The 25030-nt window shown below is 44.4% G+C and overlaps 1 protein-coding gene and 1 long non-coding RNA gene across 2 annotated transcripts in view; one reads left to right on the forward strand and one right to left on the reverse strand.

The window, feature by feature from the left end:
- Positions 1-2725, forward strand: part of LOC114853382 (uncharacterized) — a 43651-nt gene extending 40926 nt beyond the window's left edge. The window contains exons 2-4 of the long non-coding RNA XR_003785557.3: positions 589-702; positions 922-1250; positions 1352-2725. This is a non-coding gene — a long non-coding RNA (uncharacterized LOC114853382). The remainder of the gene's footprint in view (positions 1-588; positions 703-921; positions 1251-1351) is intronic.
- zfhx4 (zinc finger homeobox 4) overlaps positions 1-25030 on the reverse strand; it is a 243340-nt gene that overhangs the window by 124440 nt on the left and 93870 nt on the right. The window lies entirely within an intron of this gene.

Here is a 25030-nt window from a genome sequence, read left to right on the forward strand (position 1 = left end):
CCTTTATCGCGACACTTAGGGAGGTTTTCACAAGCGCAAAATAGATGTATTAACAGCGGCTGATTGTAATACAGTCACCGGGCAGAAACCGGCAAACAGAGAATGAGGAAGCGTCCTGCGCTGTATATTTTCATTCCTCGCCAACAGCTTTTCTCTTGCTCCCATCCCTCGCGCTGTGTCTCAATCACCGCTTCCTCCCTCTGCTTCTCCCTCCCGCCCCTTCCTCCCATTTCTGCGGAGTGTCACAGTGTTACAGCTAGTCAACATGACACTTTTTAAAGTTTTGCAAGGAGGCTGACAGAGCACAGAGGAGATTAACCTAGCCGCCTGCCATAGCACCTGTCCCTCCACTCTGTCGCTCTCTGTTACCATAAGAGGCAGAACGTGGGAGACGCAGAGGGCCGCGTGCAGCTGCAGCAAGTGCTCGGCGCGGGAAAAACTTTTAGCACGTTTAAATAACAGCACAGCAGGATATCGTCTGATGAATTGCTTGCTGATGTGACATACAGTAATTATGGAAATTGTGCATTTGCATGTTTAGCTGTTTGCTGGAAGCACAAAGCGTGATGTGTTTTACTTTTTCGATAGGTGCTAAACACAGACTTGACCTGTAACCACGTTTGCATACGCTTGCGCTCACAGAACGCGGGGAAGTTGGACGCTGCAGAGCAGGAGCCACTGCAGCACTGCATTGTATCTGAGGTAAATAGTGAATGACTAGCGAGGCAGTGTTTAAAACACAGTGCCCCCAGTGAGAGCCTGCTCTTCATCAGTCAGAAAGGCAGAAATGAGAAATGCATCTGAGCGATGCTTTAAAAGGCAAAGTTCAGTAATTGGGAATGACAGACACACACAAAGCATCCATCACTCATGACCTTTCCATTTCTTCATCTTTTTCCCTTCTCCTCCCTTTCTATTCAGGGCAAGGACGAGGAAAGCAAAAGAAGAATGGGAAGGCACGTCTTTTAGACAACAATCGGCCTCTGAAAATCACACTGTGAGGCCATTAAGCTAAAATCAGCTTCAAGCTGACATTAACTGAAAGGATTGAACGTTTTGTGTATTTGATTGTACACAAACACACAAATACATTTTTATGAATACTACATTGATTTAAGCTGCTTGAACGGGTCAGCAGTTCGTGCGGATCCGATTTTAGTATTTTTACAACGCTGAATAAACCAAGGGGCGCAGTAACAGCACAGACGCAGCTCGTGTCCCTGTGATGATACTCTACATGTAGGTTCACAGTAAGTTACTGCAACTTGTTTGCAAACTTTCTTTCCTAGTCACAGCCACCGTCTTCTTCCATCTGTCTTACTTAATTTCTTTTCATTCCTTCCTGCTCCAGTGTCGGCATAATGACCAGGCTGCGCACAAGGAACATGCTTCTCCCGCAATCCGTCTTGTGGACATGCGCACACACGCACAAACACGCTTCACATCTGGACTTGTGTTTAATTTTGCGTCAAAGTCCGGACAGGAAGCACCTGTCTAGATGAAATCCTGCAAGAGCGAAGGAGAGCAGCGGGGGAAAAATACGCGCGGAGAAGAAAAACATTAATCCATCTGTTGTGGAAATGTGTGTCACAGTCGTCACATTAAAAATAACGTCAACAAACAGAGCGAAACCCAAATTGGTTTGGAAAAGGCAAGTCATGTGAAATTAACACAAATTTCATCCCCTCTAAATGTTATCACGTCTGTCTGTGTGTGGAGCTGAATGCAGGTCATTCTTCCCCCCCCCACCCCCCAAAGGCTCGAGGGGCTGCTCACTAGCAGCCCTGCAATTACGGAGCAGTAAAACTTCCAGATGTGGGATTATTTTCCCCTCCACATTAGCAGATTAAAAGATCACTGTCTGGGTAGAGTCGCACACCTGTTACGGGCCGACCTGGTGAGACCACAGTTAACCGGTGCAGTTGGGTTTCATGTTGGAGGCGTTTCCAGACAATAGCCACCACATGAACTGTGAAAAACAAATTAGAATTATAGCTGATCTAATATAGATGAATAGATTTTCTCTAAGTTCACCGAAAATTGAAGAAAACATCACATTTTTACCACATTGCAAGTTTTTCAGTGCATAAAACCCTCCTAAAATCCTCTTCAATTTTTTTCTGACCCGAGTTCTGACATGTTAATGCAGCAGCACATTCCATGGTCCCCTTCCATCCAAGAGAAGGCTACGTTTACTTAAAAGCTGCTGTGCTGTATTCTTTCTAGACTTTGGTGACTCATCAAAAGAATAAAGTTTAAACTACAGCAAAAAAGTGAAGAAGAGAAAAAAAACGTGACATTTTCTCACTGATCCAAAGAGTCAGAGCGAGTGTTGGAAGTCCATACCAGCCCAAAATTGGCATTTTCACAGTGAACACATGTGACTATGAGCTTTGCTGCAGCATGTTTTCATCTGAAACGCGATGACCCCCGGCTCACATCATGTTTACACGAGCAGCAATCTTTGATTTGACGTTTCCCGTGGTTTTCTTTAAATCTCATATTAACGTGAGGTAAAATCAACTTTAAATCCTGGCGACTATGTGACCTTTCTTAAACTGATGTAAATCTACTGTAACAGTATCTTGACCAGCGTTAATTTGCTGTAATTACTTCATCAGTGTTTGTTGCTGTATTTTCCTTCAAATGCACTATAAACAAACACAAACTCATTCTGTGGATTTACATGACATCTTGTTTTGATCTACCCTCTGTTAGCATCAACTTTTCCTCGAGTCTTGAGTTTGTCTTAGTTCTGTTCCCATATTACCATTGAAATAATATTTAATGTTCAGCCTGATTAGTAAAACGATTTCCTTCCTGCTTCAGATCGAGTTCAGTGACACAGACAATTACTGATGTTTAAAACCACTAACTAGAGTTCAGCACAGGTCAGTGGGTTCACCCGTGCCCGCGTTCTGACACACAGTGAAACCCCGTCAGAACACATCTGTTAATTGATCTGGTCAGAAGTCAAGCCTGTGCTGCAGGTAATGTCCCATCACGAGCGAGGACGCCAGCTGTGGGCCACATATAACCCTGTTCCACTCCAATGTGCAGCCACAGACTACAAAGTTTAGGTGTGCCAAAGTGCGTTAAGCTCAGCACATGCACTCCAGGTGACATCAGGCAGCTGCTACCTTGGGTTAAGATTCCTCAGATGTGGTGGAGGTGGAGAGAGCAGGCATTCAGACCCCGTGAAACACTGACCATTCACTTCTCTGTGTGCATCATGAGCATGCTAAGAAATGTGTCACTGGGTTCTGCTTGATGCTATTTGTTTCTAATTAAAAAGCTCACTGCACGCGGCTCCGTGAAACACACTGTAGCCCATAAACTAGCTACCTTTGAGCAGAGAGAGGAGACAAACGTGCAGTGATGATCAGAGAACGAGCAGCAGCAGGAAGTCTGAGGTTTGCAATAAGCGCAGTGGTCGGCGACAGTTTATTTAACCAAACTAAATGGATATTTCATGGCGTGGGGCAGGCTCATTCAACACAAATAAGAATTTTCACTTAAACTGTGAACATATTTAGATTATGCCCATGTTCCAGCGTTCACGGCTTTTTCCTGTAGGTTTTGGTTCAACGTGGAACGCTGTGGCTGTCTCTCGGACGCGTGCTCTCATTCAGACACGGCCAAACGTTTGTCTGCCTCGATATCAAATAGCGATACAGTTCTGTCACCTGCTCCCAGAGAGTCTCCCTGAACTTGTTAAATGGGGTGCGCGGCTCGCTGCGGAGGTGGGAAGGTGCAGTAATGGTACAAAGCATGAGAAAAGGGGGATTTTAATTTCCTGTCGCCTCATGAACCAGCAGATCAACACGACTGGAGCCTCAGCGCGCCGAAGTCTGCTCCAACACGCTCTCCTGCAGCTGCGACCTCAGGTTAGTCACCGAGGCCGAAAACAATAGGAAACAAACAAATGGACACCGATGCAAGGATTTTTCTGTTTAGCACGTTCAATTTGTCTGTTTTTTCTACGGTGGCCTGGTTTCAAACAACCTATTAGTGACAGAATCCAGCCGCCTAAAATCAGCAGAAAACTGTAATTTAATGCCAGTCTGCAAATGTTTGTGATGGAAATCTAACAAACAGACAAAGGCAGAAGCACCGCGGCTTTTTCCCTCTTTCTTCCTCTCCTCCTCCCTTATTTTCCTTCCTTCATTCCGTCTCCTTCAAGGTCAGTCGTCAGAGTGAGGCTGCATGTCACCGCTCCTTTGTCTATTCAGATAAAATTGCTGCATTCATCGTATGTCAGATAAACCTCAAAAAAAAAAAAAAAAAAAAAAAGGGAGCGAGAGAGCGAGGCGGGTACATTGAGAGAGGGAGGGAGAGAAAGAAAGAGGGTAGAGGAAAAAAAACACAGCATCCCTATCACAGCGTCCTCCAGCCTGTTTTTATCTGTCCATGACAAATTCAAGCATTCACTCCTTCCTCTCCTCTTTCCTCCACATTTTCTCCTCACCTTATCTACTGTCTCAGCACTGCATCACTTGCCATTTTAGAATAATGTCCCTCCATGTCTATAATGACATTGCCTTTGTGCTTCAGATTACCTTGGGATTTTCACTCCTCCCTCCCAAACCCACATGGATGCTGGACTAAAGACACACACGCACACACGCGCACACACACAAACACGCAAGCGTCTAAGAAAATCTAGCCATTAACATTGAGACTAACTGAATCGAGGCCCATCACCAACCGTTTCCTGCTACATTCAGCTATAAAGCAATAAAAGATGATGTATATTGTCATTATTTTTCCAAAATTGTCGGAGCTGGAGTTTGGGTCTCTAAGGAAATCACACTGTTTCCAAATATACGCGCACAAAATAAATTCATAATCAAGCCTCCCACTAGTTTACCTTCCCCTTCGTATTTATTGAATTCACTAACAAACTGCCACTCACCGATTTATGCAGCAAATACACATCCAAGCTAGAACCTTATTTAAGGTGACCAATTTGTGTGACACAATTGTTAACATCCCCTCATATTCCCAGCTCAGATTTTACAGTGCGAGGTTCTTCCTTCCTATTTTCTCAGATAAAGAAATCATTTTCATTCAGGTATCATACGACATTGAAGCAAGACTCCGGCATGTATTATTTCTGGGCTCTGATGAGCTCCTTAAACTATGACAGGCCCTTCTCTCCCCTGCCATGCCATGTCTCTTAATGAGATGGTAATCAGCCAGTCATCAGCAAAGGGACCATACAGGACCCATAATGAGAACATTAGGCTGCATACTGAAAGGGGCCTCCTGCCGCGTGGAGGATCAATGGCCGGGCCTGATGAAAGGTGGATGATGCAGCTGATGGCTGGAGAAAAGGGAGGAGAGAGATGTGGTGCTGATTGTCCAACACATTATCTACTGCACCAGATCATTTGACTTGGAGAAGCCACACGGATTTATTTGAGAAAACAGGGAGAGGAGCCCTGTCCTTATGTTTATTGCTGTAACACGTCAACCAGTGCCGTTCTTAGAGATTTGAACCATATTTGGAGATGTGCTCGACCTGGTTCAGTGGATTTTATGTGACCACAACATAAGTTATGTGCTACGACTTGGATGCAGGATCTTATTTAAATAGCATATCATTAAAATATACACACTATATAATTTTCCTAAATACTTGACAGTGCTTTTTCAAGTAATGTACTTCAGATGTACTTCTTATTTATGTGTGATGATGTAAGTCCTGTTCCACAGTTTATTGATCCTAATCGTCTGGGTGAATGCTGGGGAACAGCTTAACTTCCTTCACTTCAACATTCCTACAAGGAGCGCAGGTTCCAGATGCTCTGCGGGAGCAGAGGACAATTGTACCGTGACAAGTCGTACTGTAGTATGTTTCTTTAGGGGCTGCAGCGGCGGCTTCCGAGACACGTCCCGATGCGCTCGGACTCATTAGCTCCCATTGTAGCGCTGTTTAATTGCCATCGGCCGGCGTTTGACTGAGAGCGGCGAGTTGCAGCGTGTTTTCTGGCTTCTGCTGGTGAACGTACTGTAATGCAAAGCGAGTCGGCCTGTGGTAACATGCCGGCTAGCAAATTAAAATGTTCTGCCGCTCAGGAGAGACAGTGGTTCATCTGCATGTGATGAGCATTGCACACACACTGACTAAACCGAGCTGGATGTAGGGTCCTGGCACCAGCGCCAACAGGCCGGTTCTCCCTTATTTACATCTAAGCAGATAGGTATTTATGTGAATAAATCAATGGGTGAGCAGACCCATCTCTGCTTAAATATTTAGATGAGTGCCGTGAGAATGTCTGCAAACAAAATAGGGCAATAAAGCCTGCAATCAAAGAAATATATACATTTTTTATGGGATAATAGCACTAGCAGACATCCTAAACTCATCAAAGATCATAAAAAAAATCACTGAGAGCCAACTGGTTTAATACCTTCATAAAAATGTTTTCTCTCTCTCTCGGCTCATATTCATTGTGTGCCCGATTAGACAAGAGCCAGTCTTGAGCTGCACCAAAGAGCAGGCTGTAAGTGTGTGTGTCACTTCTAGCCCGGCACATGAAGCCCCTGAACATGTCAACCCCCACTAGTGTTGTACATCATAAAAAGCTGCTGTGACAATTCAAATGTGGCGAATGAACTCTCCCACCCCAACTTCCCTTTACCATAGGAGCCCATTTGGTAACCCTTTATGGATTTCACATATGCATATTCTTATTTATATCCCTCTGTCTTCTGTGATCACCATGAAACGCAGTCCCCGTTTGAATCCGGTCATAAAACCGCCTGGAGTCAAGTTAATTGTCAGACACAGACACGAGTTCTGATCATAAATGCTATACTGCGTACTGCTGCTTTAAATCACAGGCAAATCTTTCCCTCCCCTCGCTGGTGCCTTCCAAAGTGATTTGGTCTCAATTTGTAATAAAAAGACCAGCAGAGACAGCACTGCCAGAGCCTGTGATGGGCTTCTGCCTTTTGTTTTGCATTTTTTTCACCTTTTCCTCTTGTCACACAGACTAAGATTGCATCTAATAAACATTGCATGAGCCCACTGACCAGAACAAATAGTGAGAGAAAAAAAAAAGAACATCTCCGTGAATATCTATCACGTCGCTCCTGTTAGAAACAAAAGAAAACGGGGTGGTGGCGGCGCTCCTTAATAGAAAAGGGGGCAGGATATAAGGTTTCATGCCAGGATTGTAAAATTACTGAGGAATAAAAGCCAATTATTTCACATGACATCACCACCTTCGGAGGATGTGAGCTCCGGTGGCTTCAAGAGAAGGACAAAATGTTTCCTCCGTCGACTTCAGCGCTGCTCCTGTCTGACAAGACATATAACACAGCGGAACAAAGGAGTGGGATTAGCCTCCCTGCTATTGGCTGGAGCGCTTGACACGCGCCATAAAAATATAATATTCTTAACAGCGCCGCCGTCTCTGTGCATACTTTACATATACAGTCATGCAGCCTTTGCTCTGGGTACTTTAATGGATTCCCTTCGTGTACGATGTGGGCAGAGTAAAAGTTACAGAACGACTCAAAGTAAATCTGGTAGTGAAGTCACAAAGCAACAGTTTCCTCACGTACTGTAGGATGGCGAATACTTCATGTATAGTTGACCCTTCAAGCGCGTCGCAGCACATTTACAGCAAAATGCTTGCACATACTGTAAAACACTTCATCGTACGTGCGCTATTAGTGCTACCCACTAATTTGCAGCTAAGTGCCAGTCTTCAGTGGGATCACGGCCATTATGTTTATTCACATGGCTGTCACTCGCCATAGGGCCGAGTCAAATCAGTTCTGTATGCTTGACACAAATGATACGGCGCCGGAGCGGGCTGCGGGGAAACTAATGGTCGGCCCGAGTAGTTCGCAGCCACAGAGTAGCGAAAACACATCATTTCCAGCCCGCGCCCAAGTCAGTCCGTGGCACACGCAGGGAGATATACTGTACGCTCACTAATGGCAAACGCTGCAGCTAGTACAGGTGGGTTGGCGACCCACAATGCAACAGTGACCTTCTACATGCGGAAGGCGGCGGGTCTGCGTTTAGCGTCTGGTGAATAGAAGTCAGAAGTGCACCACAAACACTAACGTGGATTAACATTCTTTTAATAATTGGCAGCACAGATAAGAGGCCTCATCTCCATCGGCTCTATTGGTTTATCTACATAAAACAAACAGAGACGTCGCATTCAAAGTGCAGGAAGACATTATTAACAAAGTATAAAAGAATAATTTCATTTTTCTCCCGTTCTCGGAGAAATGTGACACATCATCTAGCGCAGTATTGCGTTGCCCGGGGTGAGGGCCCTGCACAGTAGATGGACCGCTGTAATTTCTCATCTATCAAATTATGGTTTATTGTTCAGCACAGCAACCCCAGGCTACGCACAACCCTGTGCACAGACAGTTATGAAACATTATATTTCCACTGTCATAGTCCAGGCAAAAGACAAAGCTTAAGAAAGGAAGAGAGAAGGAAAACAGAAGACACACAAACACACACACACACATACAAACTCCAAAGTAATCTTCACACTTGTCATGTCAACATCTATTTTAAACAGAGCTTTGATCAGAGCTGTTCAAGCCTCTATTGCTATTTCTGGGGTTTGCTGACGACATTAGGTTACTCAAATTGCCATTAGCCACTACTGTATAAGCTTGTTTATTATTGCCATGGTAATGATTTTCCTACCAAATGAAATTTGTAGGCAGGAAATTGTGTTTAATGCTGATCTAATGAGTCTGCTGTAAATTAGCTGGCGTGCCAGCGTGGATGACTAAAAGGCCTTTAAGTAACCTTTGGTCTCTGTTGAGGGTAATTTGATACTGCCACTGATAATTCACTTAGGGCGGCTAAAAGCTATAGGCTTGCATCTCAAGGAGGACATGTGAAACTACTATCACTCTTAAACTAGAAGTGAATGCGAAAATAATCAAATCGACTCGCCGCTGGATGGCTTCACGCCGGCGAACGGGAACCCGCGACTCGAGTCAAACACGTTTAGCGTGTTTTCGTCGCAAAGGTCAAAGTTCAAGTACACACAGTGCCAGGCATGGACCTTTACCTAAAGGTTAACGTCTATAGGAGGTGGTGCTGGAATATATTAATCATAAAGCCCTATTGTTGTTACTCAGTCCTCTTATTCTCTGCACAATATCTTTCCAATGACTTGACAAAAACCATGGTAACAAATATGAATCACATAAACTTCCCTCTGTTTTCCAGCAAAAGTTACGTAACACATGGAACCAGACTTGGGGGCTTCTTAGATTGGTCGCTATGCTTTTTAAAACTTTATTATCGTAACGACAGCATCAAAACAGAGATTTCACACATACTATAAAATAACCTGAGTGAAAGCACATATCGTGTATAAATATATGCATTAAACTGCAGTCGCTAAACAATGAGTGTCAAGTATACATCAAATATTAATTTAGTGCTATTTCTTTTTGCACAATGTCGGCTTTTAGTGGCAGCTAAAAGTTCCAGACCTGCTGCTAAATCCAAACATCTCACACAGAGGACTAAACACCTGCAGGACTTAAACCTTGCGTCTAAGTCGCGGCGAAGCGCTGAGCGCGTGCCTATAGGCCTCTTGGCGGCCGTAGAGTCACACGTGCACGCGCCCCCACCCACGCTGTGTTTATGTTGTTGGCTTCGCGCCAGGTCTGCAGCGAAGACAGAGCTCCCTGATTTGCATATGCAAAAAAAAAAAAAACAAGCAGCGGCGTGCGAGCGCTCGCTAGCTTCGCCGGCACCCCTGCAGGTCTGTGGGTACGGGGTGTGTTTCGTCACGAGGGCGCCCCCCCCCCCGGGTGTGCGCCTTGGGTTTTAACAGTGTGACATTCCTCCATAGCGCAGGTGGCCCCTCCATGCGTTTAGTGCCACCCCCTGCCGCGCCCCCCGTCTGACACCGCTCCCCTGCACCTCCCACTGCGCCTCAAACACTCACCCACCCACCCACCCACGCCGCCCCTCCTCCTCTGGCAACACGTGCCCCCTTTTAGTGCCAACATGGCCTCGTCCCGCTTCCCTCCCCTCCCTTTCGTCGCCCCCCCCACCCCCGCCACCCGCACCACTCATCTGTTTTTCCCACGCCTGCCTCTTTCTGTCATCACGCAGTAGGAGTGGTATCGCCGCACGTGCCCCTTTTTAGTGCCAACAAGGTCCCCTGTGGCCTCCCTGCACCCCCAGCCCCCCACGCACCTCTTCCTGCCTTCCTCTCTTCACTGTGTTTCACCCCCCGCCCAGCTCCTGCGCCCCCCTCTTCCTCACACTGTTCGTCTCATCGCTATGTAAGTGGGAATACCAGGCTGTTTTGCATACGGCTGTTTAGTCCTTTGTGACAGGCGGGGCGGCATGCGAATATGCAAAACGGTGATGGGGAGGCTTTTTGCAGAGTGATGAGGAAGGGGAGAGGGCAGCACTGTGAGTGATGCCGCCGCGGGTGCGTGTACACGTGCGTCTCCCAACAGTCCGTGTGGTCGTTGGCGCGGGAGCCGGTGCCACCAGAACCCAGTCCAGCGATGGAATACCGACCCAAGCAGCGGTAAATCCTGCACGGAGGGACTCTTTCTTCTTCTGTGGCCTTTATTCCATTCAAGGGGGAAACGCCAGGAAGGGTTGTCGTTTTTTTTTTGTTTTTTTTTTTAATTTTTCTCCAACACTCATCGTTACTGTAAATCCACACGGCGCAGAATCTGCAAGTATTGGCGGCAAATTAGGAGGAAAAGGACGAGGAAGTTCCCTTCGCCTCACCCTCCTTCACCATCCTTCTCTCTCCTACTTATCTGTGGCGGAGCCAATGGTTCATTAAAATTGGTCGTTGTCATCATGCAGATGACACACAGTCAGCAGTCTGAATATCATTAGCGCCTTGCATACCTCCACTGTTTTTTTTTCTGCCTTTTCTTCTTGTTCCTTCACTCCGCGGGCTCATTTCGCGATTTGATATTCCAAAAGGTAATTATCATCCACGAGGCAGCCTATCAATATGCGGCGATAGGCAAAATATGGAATGAAAGTGCATGCTTGATTGTCCTTTTCTCTTTCGCCATTTCCAACACAAACGTACAAGAATTTTCCCATGAAGTCAGGACGAGAGAGAGAGAGAGAGAGAGAGAGAGAGAGAGAGAGAGCAGGATTGCGTATTTGTGATTGTATTTGACTCTTCTTTGCAATGGAGTCCATTGTATATCTCTTAGGTTACAGAGTGTCCTTTGCTCGGCTCCTCCTCCCCCTCTGCCTCTCATTTGCATGTATCAGCCTCTCCTTGGGTAGAATAATGGTTCCTAATTCGCCTCTGCAGCTCTTGCCTTCTGATCCATGGCAAAAAGAAAGAGCCAGCCGTTCAATTTGCATACTCCGCATGCTGATGAGACGCGTCGCCGACTGCCTAATTACTGAGTCCTTCAGTCACTCTCTCTCCTCCAGCAGCTTTCGCGTTTAACCCTCGCTCGTCCATTCGCCATCTCTTCGTCTCCATAGGAAACCATTGTCGCAATCGGCATTAATTCATCAGGAGGAGCGTGAAAAAAAAATACAGAAATAGGAAAAAACAGAAGCGCGTTCGTCTGATGAGCGGTTTGTTCGCTCGCCTTCGTTTGCGCTCCCGTCTGTGTTTATTGGCTAATTTGCGGCTCCTTTCGCTCACGGCGGCTCTTCTTAAGCTACCCTCTTTGTCTTTGCCTTTGAATTTTAAAAAAAATCTTACAAGGAATCAATACTTAATTGATTATTCACTTTCCTGCAGCCTCAAACGACCGGCGAGTGCACGTGCGTATTAAATCCATCGTTTGTCTGTATGCACGTGTGAGAGAGCCTCTGGTAGATCCCATGGTATTCCCAGTTCTTTCGAGGCAGCAGGCGGATGAGGTGGCAGAGAGCTCTGAGAGAAACACTCTGCAGCATCTGTGTGCGTGTGCGTTAGAGTGCGTGCGTGCGTGCGTGCGTGTGGGCATATGAGACAGACGTACCAGGGTCCCATCAACAGCACCAGAGCCGGGGCACTTCCAGGATTTGAAGAGGGTTTACCTCTCAGCAACAACCATCCAGAGGAGGAGAAGGCGTGAATTACAACAACAACAACAACAAGAACTCAACACCAAGCCTGTGGGCACAGGAAGCTCAGCAGGCACCAAGTGGGAGGAGAAAAGGAGTACGTCCTGATTTTTGGGTCTTTTTTTGTTCGTGTCGGCGTGCGTGTCTTTTGTTTTCCGTCCTGGTCGCGCTCGGACAGCGGGACAGGATGCCACCTGGACCCTTTGGAGAAGTCTCTGGTGAAGTGGGTGCAGGAACAGGGGCGTGAGGAGGAGGAGTGAGAGCAGGGTACAGGGTGTGTGGCGCCTGCCTCTGATATGCCATGAGGATGGCAGGCACGTAATGATAGCAAATGTAGAGCAGATTGGCTTGAAGGAGGAGGAGGAGGAGGAGGACAATGATGACGAGAGCCAAGGAAGGGGGAGAGGAGACAGATGGCAAGGCTGGCCCGGTGCCAGCGATACCAGGACATGACTGCACAGGGAAACCTCCTCCTGCACTCTTACACTTGTTGCTCCGTGTTTGGTGTGAGGACCACATGTGATGACACATGCTGGAGCAGGAGGCTTCCCTAAAAGAGAATGATGTTAAAATGGAGACAGGATGGAAGAACATCTCTTGTCAAAATAATAATAATAATAATAATAATAATAACAATAATAATAATAATAATAATAATAATAATAATAATGTACCAGTATAAGTGTTTGCATTGGGTGAGATAGATGTCCGGCCTCCGAAGTGACCTCCATCTACGCAGTGTTTCGAAGGTCAAATATTGACTCTCTGCACATTTTATTTGTCTTGGCCATCAAAAATAGATGTTGCACCGCACTTCACTTTTCTCCCACATAATGACATTTGAGTTTTAGTGGGAGAAATTAATGTGATTTTTGTCTCGCCGTGTTCAGGAATAAAAACTGCTGGCTCTTGTTGATTTATGACAAGGAAACGGATGGCGGCTAGATAGAGTATTATGATGTTCATATTGAAATGTGCTGAGCAAACATCTTCCTGCACCAGCAGACATGCTCAGTGTGTGCGAGCGAGCGAGCGAGCGAGAAAGAGAGAGAGAAGGGGAGAGCAAGGTATTCATGTAGTGTTGTGAGGGGTGTAAAACACATACAGTACAGTTTCCTTGTCTGTGTAAATATGTGCCAATTGAAGAGGTTTTCATACCAAAAAAAAGCATGCATCATATGAATTCTGCCGATGAGGTATGCTGAATGTTATTGCGGGAGACAAAAGGGGCTCAGAAAGGCTGTTTTAAAGTGGCCACATGGTTGGAAATTTGTTTAACTCCATGTTTTACTCGTTTTGCATGGCTGGCAGCAGGGCAGGCGGAGGGGCACACTGGGTCATTTGTGGATAAACAGGAATGCCGTCATAAACGATGTGATCCTACGCGCGTGTTTGGAAATATGAAGGGGGTGGAGGTGTTGGGGGGCACCCAAATGAAACACCCCATCTGAATAGGAACAATCAGAGGCTCAAAATCTAGCGGAGAGAGCGAGACAGAGAGAGGGGGGACCAGGGAGACGATTTGACTTGCCAAGCAGCGTATGCATATCTGCATGCTAATTACGTGACAAGAAGGGGGAAGGAGTGAGGAGTGCCCCCCCACGCGCCAGACAGAGCGCGGGCGAGGGAGGAAAGACGTACCTGATCCGAGAGAACAAGAGGGACGAACGAGCGAGCGAGCGAGCGAACGAACGAACGCGACGGAGGAATCGAAGGGAGCTACGGACGCCATGGTTAATTAATACCCCCATCAGGCTTTTTCTCCGAGATCTGATTTTATTTGGAACCAAATCGACTCGGCGCACGGAGTGGAACAAAGGAGCAAAAGGAGAGGACAAGCATAGGGACAGGAGTTGGAGGGTTGGGGGGCATCCGAAAATTAAAATTATTGATTGATCTGAGGGTGTTGGGGGCATTTTGAGGATGTAATTAGAGCGGACTGGGACCAAGGCTGGAATGATAATAGATGACGCTGGAATTCATCACGCCGATTGGCCATTAATCTCCATTAATGCCGAGCGGGATATTAAAAATTCTAATTAGAGGAACGAAAATGATGTGGATGTATGCGGATGTTTACAAGTGTGTGTGGCGCGGCTGTTGATTTGGGGTGTTTTCGCAATAATTGCCACCGTGGGGAAATTATGTCCAGAGGTATAGTAAATCAAGCGCGTCACCCGCTGATTAGACTTATGAACTGTTCACGGTGCCGCGATGAATTTAATGTTGTTTCATCTTTTTTAATGGAGCGGTTTCTCCCGTGGTTTGGGACCAGGGATTCTGATCACTTCATCTGGATGCTGGCATTTGCGCGTGCTCGGGTCCGGGCGGTTCGTGCGAATGAATACATGCAAAAATAAGCAGGTTATTGATTGTGTGTGTGTGTTCTCTGCATATAAAATGCGTGTTTGCCATTTTTTAAGAATATTTTGGTATAATTAATGAATTTTGTGTATTGAGCTGAATAAAATGAACCTTAAACCAAGCTTGCTGGCGTAATTCTTCATATTAGTGCGCCTTTGCAGTCTACACACACACAGGTGCTGTGATGTCATCACCGGTGGCCTTGGATCAGCTGCTTCTCCTACTGTATGTTACACGGGGCCAGATTAAGGAACAGGATGACAGGCCCATACTGGGTTTATCAATAGCTCCACCACCTCGCTCGACTGTGCTGTGACACCGTCGATAGATTTTGAAATCTTACTATGTCAGCTACTCAATACTACAAATTGCTTGTGTGTAGTCAGCATGTGTGCGTGTTTCTGCTTGTGTGTGTGTGTGTGTGTTTCTGGTCGTTTGTGTGTGTGTGTTTGTGTGTTTCTGCTCGTGTGTGTGTGTGCGTGCGCGCGCTCGATGTGAATGTGCAGGAGTAGACGTCCCTGTAACGTCTGTACGTATTCACTTTGCATGATTAGCAGCTGTCCTTGAATGATGAACCAGCAACCCCCCAGCTCCACTGCAATCACGTTCATATTCAAACAAATATATGCATTGATAATTTAGTAAAGATGACTGCAAACTAATTCCAATTAAATCCAAGACACAGCGGCCTATACACAAGCAAATTATTTTACATTTCCTATTTATTAACCAAAGTAGAGGATGCCACTATTAAGATTTGTGAGTGTGAGGGTTTTTCACTGGAGCCTGGTCATTAAGTGAGCACATATAGAGGGAGGCTGTTTTTATATGCACGCAGGGGTGATGAGTGGGGGTCAAAGTTGCTTGAAGTCATCACTCATACACAATGAGCAGTCACAAAAAAACACAACAGTCCCATAAACAAATGAGCCAAAAATTCATGGGGGGGGGTTGGTTGGGTTACCATAAACTGTGGCAAAGCACTCACTTGTCCCTCGTTTACGTTGTTTATTTATGCATATGTCCCCTCTCTCAAGCTGAGTCGATGCCGGTATTTATGAGCCGGGCCTGACATGCATATTATCATTAGCATTACCGTTATTATGCATTTCTGGGAAGGGGAGCAGCATTAGGACTGGCAGAGGTGGGGCAGGGCAGAAGCCGCATTCATCAGATCGCTCTGATTTATGATATATGCAAACTGTGCGCTGCCTGAGGTAACGCCCCCAGAGGAGCCGGGTAGTAAAAATGTGTTTCAGCCAATTGATTCATCAAGATTAGTCATATGTGAGTACTTAATATGTATGTGTGCTTTTATGTAGATAGCAAAGGAAAATGTGAGTTTATCATGAGTCTGCATCTGAATTAGTGTGTCTGTCATTATGTCTGCTGATGTGACCTTGTCAAGCTGGTGAGAACGCAGGACAGGCAGAGGATTTAAATGACCTGTCTAAGTAATAGAATATCAGAATTTGCATTGCAATAAAAACTATATATATATATATATATATACATGTATATCATAGCGCACATTGAGGTGCACTTTTGAAACGGGTCATCTTCATAATGGCTGCTGGTCTAAACAGCCTGCTCAACAGAATCTGGTCTACTTTACAGTCAAAAGCTTTGAGTGGCTCTCTGACATCTATGCTAAAGTGTCATATTTTCCAAACAAAATCAAACTTTAAATAAAAGTTGACAGGCCTGGTACAAGCAGGTAATTGCTGAGGATTGTTAATTCAGTGTAAACTCCAGATTATCACAGGTTTGTGGCTGCACATGTCCTTGTGACAAGAGTCTCCGTACTGTCCACATGCAATCCAAGCTTTAGGCTGATTTCAGGGGTCGGGACTAATTGCAGCGTTGCTACAGCAGGGCTGGAGAGAAGAGGGCCCGTATCCGGCCTCGGCCAGGCTGAAGGAACCGCGGCCGAGGTGATTATTCATTCTGAACACAGCTCTGGACTCTGAGGCAGAGATTATTATAAATTTGGTCATTGGCAATGAGGACACTACAGGGGAAGGAAAAACAAATATTAAGGCCCCCCTTCAATGCTGGGGCCAGTCTGAGCTGTTTTCCATTTTAATGCATTATGTGTGTATAAGGGAAAGAGGGGAGATGAGGTTTTTTCCTCTGGTGTGTGTGTGTGTGTGTGTTAGATTCAGCAAACTCAGATTTACATTTCCCTTGCTCTGCCTGTGAAATGTTTTCAAAGGTAGGCAGCATGACTGCAATAATGTATAAGGCTGCGTTGTGCGTTCCACCCTCTCCCACACTTTATTTCTTACACATGCTCCCATGTACACTGCGAGCAAAGACACTTTGAAAGAATGAGGATAAGGGAGCGCCGCCGTAATTACCCACTGTGTGAGAGAAATAGAAATTCACATTTAGTCTGATTCGGTGCTTAGCTTTCAAGCCACTCTTTCACTTAAGCTGATATCAGCACATTGATTTAAAGCGAAGGTCCTTTGATGTCACACCAACACACCAATTAAACACATTACGGGGTTGAAATCCAAAGGTTCATCCTTAGATTAGCAGGGTCTGCTGAAAAATGTGTTGTGCAGACAATACTTACAAAATTCTGTGTGCGTCTGTCAATTAAAATTACAGAAACTACTTTTTAAGTGACAATTCCTCAGATTCTTGAGATCTTTTTCTTGGCTTTGCTGTATTCCAATATATTAACACAGACATTCACTATACACTTAAGAAAATAAATAGTTCTCAAAGTTAGGAAATAATAGTTTTTTAAGCATACAGTATGATTTCTTGTTTGTGTTTGTTGGAGGAAATTTGGAATCCTTTATACTGTAAACATATATTACTTGTTTGAACATATAAGTAATCACACATTAGATGAATACAACCTGCCTCATTTCTAGTGGTGTGTCAAACCTTTTGACATCAGATGCAGACACTGAGTTTGCCTTGATGGCAGTGTAAAACACAGTGTCCCGTTGACGGCACCGACAATCTACCTGCAGCAGAATCTGCCTCGTCAAGGACGTCGTCAACGCTTTGAGCATCATCTCTACTGGGCAGATTAACACTTGAGGGAATGGGACAACCTTAACCTGGATGTCAGTCAGCAAACAGTTTGACAAAGTAGCAGAATATGAGGCCGGACAGTGAGAACCTGCTGATTCTATACACAGGCAGTTTGTCCTGACGGTAAGTTTGCCATTATATCGATCACATCCTATTTGATTTGTATTTGAGTTTGTTTGTTTGTTTGTTGGTATTTAGGCCTTTAATTACTTACAGTGTGCAAAGTTCTATCACTCAGCTACAATCACAAGCATTAACAACATGCTGGAAACGTATCCTGGGGCTGGGTGTGTCTGCATGAACCCCATCCAGTCAAGTGTAACACAGATATTGATTCAGTACAGTAGGTTTGATTCTATATACAGTACCACGACGACTGAGAGTTAAATCCATTGTGGTATTGACGCCTTCGGTGTGTGTGTGTGTGTGTGTGTGTGTGTGTGTGTGTGTGTGTGTGTGTGTGTGTGTGTGTGTGTGTGTGTGTGTGTGTGTGTGTGTGTGTGTGTGTGTGTGTGACAGGCAGGCAGCGTATGGTTAAGACAGCAGTGACAGTTAGTGTACATGCATGCATGCACTCATTGATAAAAGCATTACACAAAGCCACAACGTCAGGACTTTGTGATCTACAATCATAGTCGTCCTGACTGCAGGATCCTGCACCGTGTCCTTCAGCCTCCGGGGTTTATCTCGCCTCAAGTCCAATCACATTGGTCTCAATCAATCCCAAGCTAGTCGCTATGTATATTAGCCAACACTCAGATATTCAGACAGTACCTGGCTACTGTTTACTGAGGCTGGATCTTGTGTTGTCATCATTATAATAGCAGTAGTAACAATAGTAATCCCTGTTTTTGAGTTAGGAGAACTTTCTATACTGTATAAAGTGTCAACAACACATTCTAAATTATTCAGCCCCCTTTTTGAATTGGGGATGTAAATACAGTATATCAAGTTATTGCGGTCATTCTTTAAGCTGCCAAAACAGGGTTTTGGAAAACAATTGCCAGCTTTTTCATTCATCACTTTCCTGAATTAAATGTTGCAACATATATATATATATATATATATATATATATATATATATATATATATATATATATATATATATATATATATATATATATATATATACATATAATATACTCAAACTGTGTCCAGGATTATCCATGAGCAGCAAACAACTAGGATTTTGTGGGAAATGTAAAACACTACCTTGATTATGACCTCATGTATGAAGTGCTGCATATATTACTAGAAGAGATTTGTAAGGAGGCAGCTGGGGAGGGTGCTAATACTGTATGAGGCCGCAAAGGCAGACAAGGTGAAAAAGAGATGACATTTATACAGCAGATGCTTTTAATGCCAAATACTAAATGAGAAGACAATTCACAGTCTTAAGGTGGTTTAGAGAAGTGATTCAGCATGAATATGAGCACTTATGATATATAGTATAAATGTAGTCACTGTAACTATATTATTAATCTACAGTATATTAAAAATATCAGAATTAAACCTATATTTAAAATGCTTGTAGCAATTAGCACAATTTCAATTCAACATGTAATCTAAATACTTGTGTAACAGTTTAAGCATTATGCGCACGTGAAGCAGTGTTTGGTTAAAAGCTAAACATCACCTTTGACACAAGCTCATCTGCATCTCATCACTTGTTTAGTCACTAAAAACCAAATCAAACCACATCAACACAGTGACAGATAGAGTAGCATGCGTCTCCGTGATAACAGTAATCTCCGAGTCGCAGTGCAGCCTAAATAAAGGCAAATTTCATGGGTCAGCAAACTTGTTGTTGGGAAGAAACATGGAATTTTAATTTTGCAGCAAATATAGATGTAGTGAAAGATACCAAGAATGAAATGGAACCTCAGTATGTCTCAGACAGACGCACACGCGCGCAGGCGTGCGCACACACTTTGCCCAGGTCCCTAAAGCTAATTAAAGGGAAGCTAGGCAAGCAGAGATGTGATAACTCTGTGAATCATGTAGAATTGTTGTAATGGGTGACCTTTTTTTCTCTCCCCATGCAGCGGGCAGAAATCTCATTTGAGACTGAGCCATTCCAATTTGCTGCGGCGAGGCAGGTGTCAAAGTCTCAAGCAGGCAGGAAAACATCTCTTGCTTCCTTCTCCTTTGTTTGAGATCATGTGATGCCCTGTGTGAAAATGCAAAGAGCTACAAAGTCTAGTGAAACGGAGGCTTGTTTCTCCACCTCTACACGCTACGCTCATTCTTCCTCTCTTCATCTGCACTTTGACTTAAACTGGGGAAACAAGGAGTTGCTTTCCTGTCTCCACGCTGTTTGTATAGAAAAGATTGCATTAGTGATCAGAGCAAACATAAGAATTATAAACACAGTCGATCTTCATTAGGCTACGGGCCAGATATTACTGGGCTGGACACCCTGGAATGTTTGGTCGTCCATTTAGCCAAGGGCAGGAGCAGGAGGGCTGCTGTGCAGGGCTCCAGCTCCCTTTGATCGTCTGCAAGTGTGTGTGTGTGTGTGTGTGTGTGTGTGTGTGTGTGTGTGTGTGTGTGTGTGTGTGTGTGTGTGTGTGTGTGTGTGTGCGCGCGCAGTGTAATTTCACAACCCAAGTACACCAGCTGGTCCACGTTAAAGTTCCAAGGTAACCATGGCGCCCTGCGGCTGGTGGAGAGTGTGTGTAATTGTGTTCAGTGCGAGTGTGTGTGCGTGTGATAACATGTGGTATACGTTTGGATGCGCTCCTCCACCCTTAGCCCCCCTTTAGCTTTGACTTTTAAGGAGTTTCGACACTGAGCTTTTGCCTCCATCAGGTAAACAGGATACGGGTCACTGATAAAACAATATATACACATACACAGTCCACCACCATGGGAGTATATATATTCTACTGAATATTTGGACGTGGACCTGCTAAAAATAGTTTCCTGTGTTTCACTTTCAACAGGGATTTCTAGCATCACATGGTGAAAATGGTGTTTGAGCAGCGGACATTTCTCTGGAGAAATCATTGATACGTTGAATAAATACACGACTGGAGTTAAGCGCCATTAACATAGAGGCAAGTCATGTTCAATCAGTTAACTTGTGTAACGGCATACAGCGTTGTATCCAGGTTTTTCTCCCAGGAGCTCGTGTTTCTGTTGAACAGGACTGGAGAGAGTTTAACAATGCCAAGTGAAGCGCTTGTACATGATTTCATTGCGATCCGAATTTTAGAATAAATGGCAAAAAAAAAGTACTTGGCAAAAAGAGATGACATTATTGAAAAGTTCAATTATACAAACTTTTAGCATTATCACACTATTTGCTCATTACATTCCTTTTTTGCTTAATACACGTCTGAGTCCTCAAATATCATTTGCATTTGAACTAATCAGAACCAACATTGTCTAATTTTTCACCATTTTTAAACAAACATTGATTTAACAGTAGAAACGATAAAGACACCGCAGTAACAGCAGTAACGTTATGTTCCATATTAAAACAAGGCTTCCAGAGGTCATATCTTTTGCTTTGTGCACTGCTTTGACGTTAGCGGAGTCGCCAGCACCTGTGACATGATACAAATGCTGATGCCCACACATAACGCGACGCCCACCTGCACGCGTGCATGGATAAGAACAGCTCACGGGGAGATTGGTTCTCGTTGCAATTACATTCCAGTCCCCCCGCTGTCGTCCTCCCTCTACTTCTATACATGTGATTGGTGCTGCAGTAGAGATACCGAGATGATTCAAATGGGAACAATTTCAAAAGATTGGATAGGAAGAAGCACAGAACAATTCTTATAAGTCTGCACAGGTCTCTGCCTTGCGACTGATGACAGCACACCTGATTACCAGCTCTCTCAACGCAGACTCAACCGGGCGCCCATGAGCTTGGGAGATGTTCGAATTCACAATTCACTTAGGATTTGTGGCCGCACACAATGGAAACATCTTTTTTATCCTATGACATGATGGACAATTTAAGTGGAGGATATATTTTCATATTTTGACCACGTGGCAGCAGCTCCTGCTGAGGCTGTGATATTAATGTCACATATAAAAGATAAGATACACAGTTAGCATTTTTTACAGTCGTGCACTGGCTATTTGTCGGATTTTTCAGATTTGAACCTCAAAGAACTACTTTTGCATCATTAGCCCGTACAAATGCAGCGTGGACATGTAAACGCGCTGGGCTAAATTTGCGTTCTTCATGCATCATGCTGCTTCCTTGGGTGGTGACTGAATTAAAAAACCTCATGGTCTCGCCAAAGGATGCTACTTTCAAAGAACCGGGTGCACAAACACGAATTGCCCCTCAATCCCTCATTCTCCTGCGACTTCTATTTCTTTTAGTAAACAGCCACGAGCAGCTGCCTCCTCCACCGCCACAGGCTTCCCGCAATAATGAAAGCGCTTTGAGAATTTCTACATTTTACAGTTTAATTGCACATGTTGCACTTTTACCATCTTTTGAAATACTTCATTTGTGTGAGTGCGCTAGAATATGATGTGTCTGAGCTGTTGTGACGCCTGTGAGCTCATCGTAACGTAGCAGAAGACGCACTAGAAGATTTAACTAAACTTCACACTGACAGCCGTGAAGATGCTTAATCTGTCCTCAAAATGAAAAATCATCCCACTATCAAGCTGTCCACTGCGGACAGAAAAATCTAATGAAAATATAGTGCTACATATTGATAATGATATTCTGTATCTTTCTATCCCCACCTAATCAGAGGTGGAATACGGCACAGAGTCTCCCCTCTCTCCTGCCATGACAGCCACAATTCATCACAGCTTTAATTTAGTCTGTTACTGGGGTGTCGATAGGACGAACACTGGCTGGCGACCCACACGCACGCACACACACACACACACAAATACAGGCAGGGAGTTGCATGTCCACACACACACACACACACACACACACACACACACAACTGAGCCCGACACGCACATCCGTGCAACCCTTGTGGAGAACATCTATCCTGAGCATCTCATTTTTGCTACAAACACAGACACACAAACTGTACACCGCCTCACACTGTACACAAGCACACACACACACACACACACACACACACACACACACACACACACACACACACACACACACACACACACACACACACACACAAAGACACACCTCCTTCCATCGTCCAGAAGAGCTGACTGTGGCCCCTAGCTCAAGGCCCTTCTCCCTAGATGTATCATCAGTCATTTAAAGCAATTAAGCACTTCTCAATGAGAATAGCTCGCTCTTCCTTGAGCAAGACAGAGAGGAGCGATTCACAAAGCCATTTTCTACCAAATCCTATTAAAGGTGGGGATGGGATGGGGGGAAAACGAGGTTGAAGACTTAAAATGGAGGGCTTTTATTTAAGGACTAGGAGGTATTACAGGCCAGATTACTCCTGGTTTATGTTCCTAGTCTGGGAAATTACATTCCCACTTTTTTTTTCCTTTGGAGTGCCAGGCTTTGGAGACAAAGATGAGAATCACCTAAAGTCTCTCTTGTTTTTCACTTCTCCACTTGAATGCGTTGTTCTTGTTGTTGTGTTTTGAGTTTCCCCACTTTTTTGGCACCTACTGAGCTTTCCGATACCTCTTAGGGTGTGTTTTTAGGGCAGGGGATTTATGTCAGTTATATCTGGTTCTTTCAAGGGAAATTACTTTTTCATTCCAAGATCTAGTATTAATTATTGATAGCAAAGAAAAGACAGGACTACAAATTTCATAGGATAAAACTGCTGTGGTTCAATCTCAACAAGGCTTAGAATGATACACCACATAAACACAGCTGTGAGTCATCATATAAATAACAACACCAGGAGAAAATCTGTCTTTGTTTTGATTATATTCATTCATTCCTCAATTTCAAGGTTCCTTTGTTTCAGACTGAGGTCCAAACAGATTTGTGTGAAATGTTATCCATACTTTAACCACCATGATGCAGTGTTTTCTCTACCTTCATCAAGAGGCTTTGACTGACTCATGGAACAGGGTTTAGATCCTCCTAACTTTGTTTATCAAACGCTATTTCTTTTATCTTCACTATGATCACTGATGGTCACTAAGGTCCCGTAAAGACCCTATCCACTCCCCCGATCAGCCACTGTGCAGCCTGTCTAACTCAGGGCACACGTACAGTACTATTGGACTGGAGTCAAGACCGTCTGTCTTCACTCTGACATTTTTCCAAACACTGGGAAAGTATGTATGCAGGTATGCAAGTCACAGTAGGGGTGAGACCACTAATGTATATGTATAGGAGCAGATGTACGAGTGTGCAAACTACAGGCAAATAGTTAGCTTTGCCAAACTGTAAAACTGGTTTGGAGTTTATTTTTGTTATGTGGAAGCAGGGCCCAGCACTGCTGGAACAGACATCTGCAAAGAATAGACCTACTCATTTAGTGTTAATCAAAACAGCCTGACTTTATTCATGTAGCTCCAGTGATCTGCAAGCCTCTGGCAAGAGCAGAGAGGAAGCAAAAAAATCACAGATGTGTGCACATTACACACACACACATACACACACACACACAAACACACACATTTGAATAAAAGGTCAAATAGCTTTATCAATAACTGTGGAAAATGTGTTTTGTGAGGAGAAGGAGCAGCTGATCTGACAGTGGCCACCGCCCTGATGAATAACCGTCAAGAGAATCAATAGGAAAGACGAGTTGAGGTGGAGTGGGGGAACGTTTTGTCATCCAACGGTACACTCCAATATCTAAGCTCATCCATCAAAGGCAGCAATGGCACTCCATCCACCGCTTTAATTGAAAGCATACTGAAACAAGTTATTTACATGACGGGATGGATTTGAACGGGTGCACATCAGCTGGCAGCTTTGCTGTTGTGCGCTTGCTAAATGTTTGTTTCATGAGCTGATGCTCGACTGTCTCTGAACATGGCTGACTGTCAGCTAAATATGGAAATGTAGACAAATAGTCTTGTATCAAAAGTCTAACACAAGAGAAAGAAACGGCGTAAAGGATATTTTTAAATAGGTGTTTGTTTATACTTTCCATCGTATGTATTCATTGTTGACAATCAGCTGCCTTCAGGAATCGGGAATGATCATAATTCTGTCAAATGGATCACCATAAAACAGCCATATGTATAAAATATGAACATAACGAGAAACCTCAAGAAGCTCCTCACTGCTTGACTTCTTGTATGAAATAAAACAACAAACCACAGTCTTGTGGTTTAACAGCAACCAGGAATCTTCTTTTATTGTTAGATTTCAAATGTGTCCTTTATGTCCCTTTGGCAGCGAATAGGGACTGAATTTAGGTTGGCTGCCGTTGGGCCTGAAGACACTATAGAGTTAAGTGTAACTTGAATTTACTCATGGCTTAAACAAGCTCTACTGGGAGCCTGCTTTTGACTTTGAGTAAGTTTTGCGTCAAAGCCTATATTGTACTTTTTCTTGAGGCTGTAGTACGTGTTAATCCAGGGGTGGGTCCAGTATCTTATTACTCAGTAAACTATGTTGCAAAAAAAGCCTAGAAACGCAAGAGTTCCTCTGGACAGTTAGTTGCA

Source organism: Betta splendens, chromosome 4 (genome assembly GCF_900634795.4).
Source record: "Betta splendens chromosome 4, fBetSpl5.4, whole genome shotgun sequence".
Lineage (NCBI taxonomy): Eukaryota > Metazoa > Chordata > Actinopteri > Anabantiformes > Osphronemidae > Betta > Betta splendens.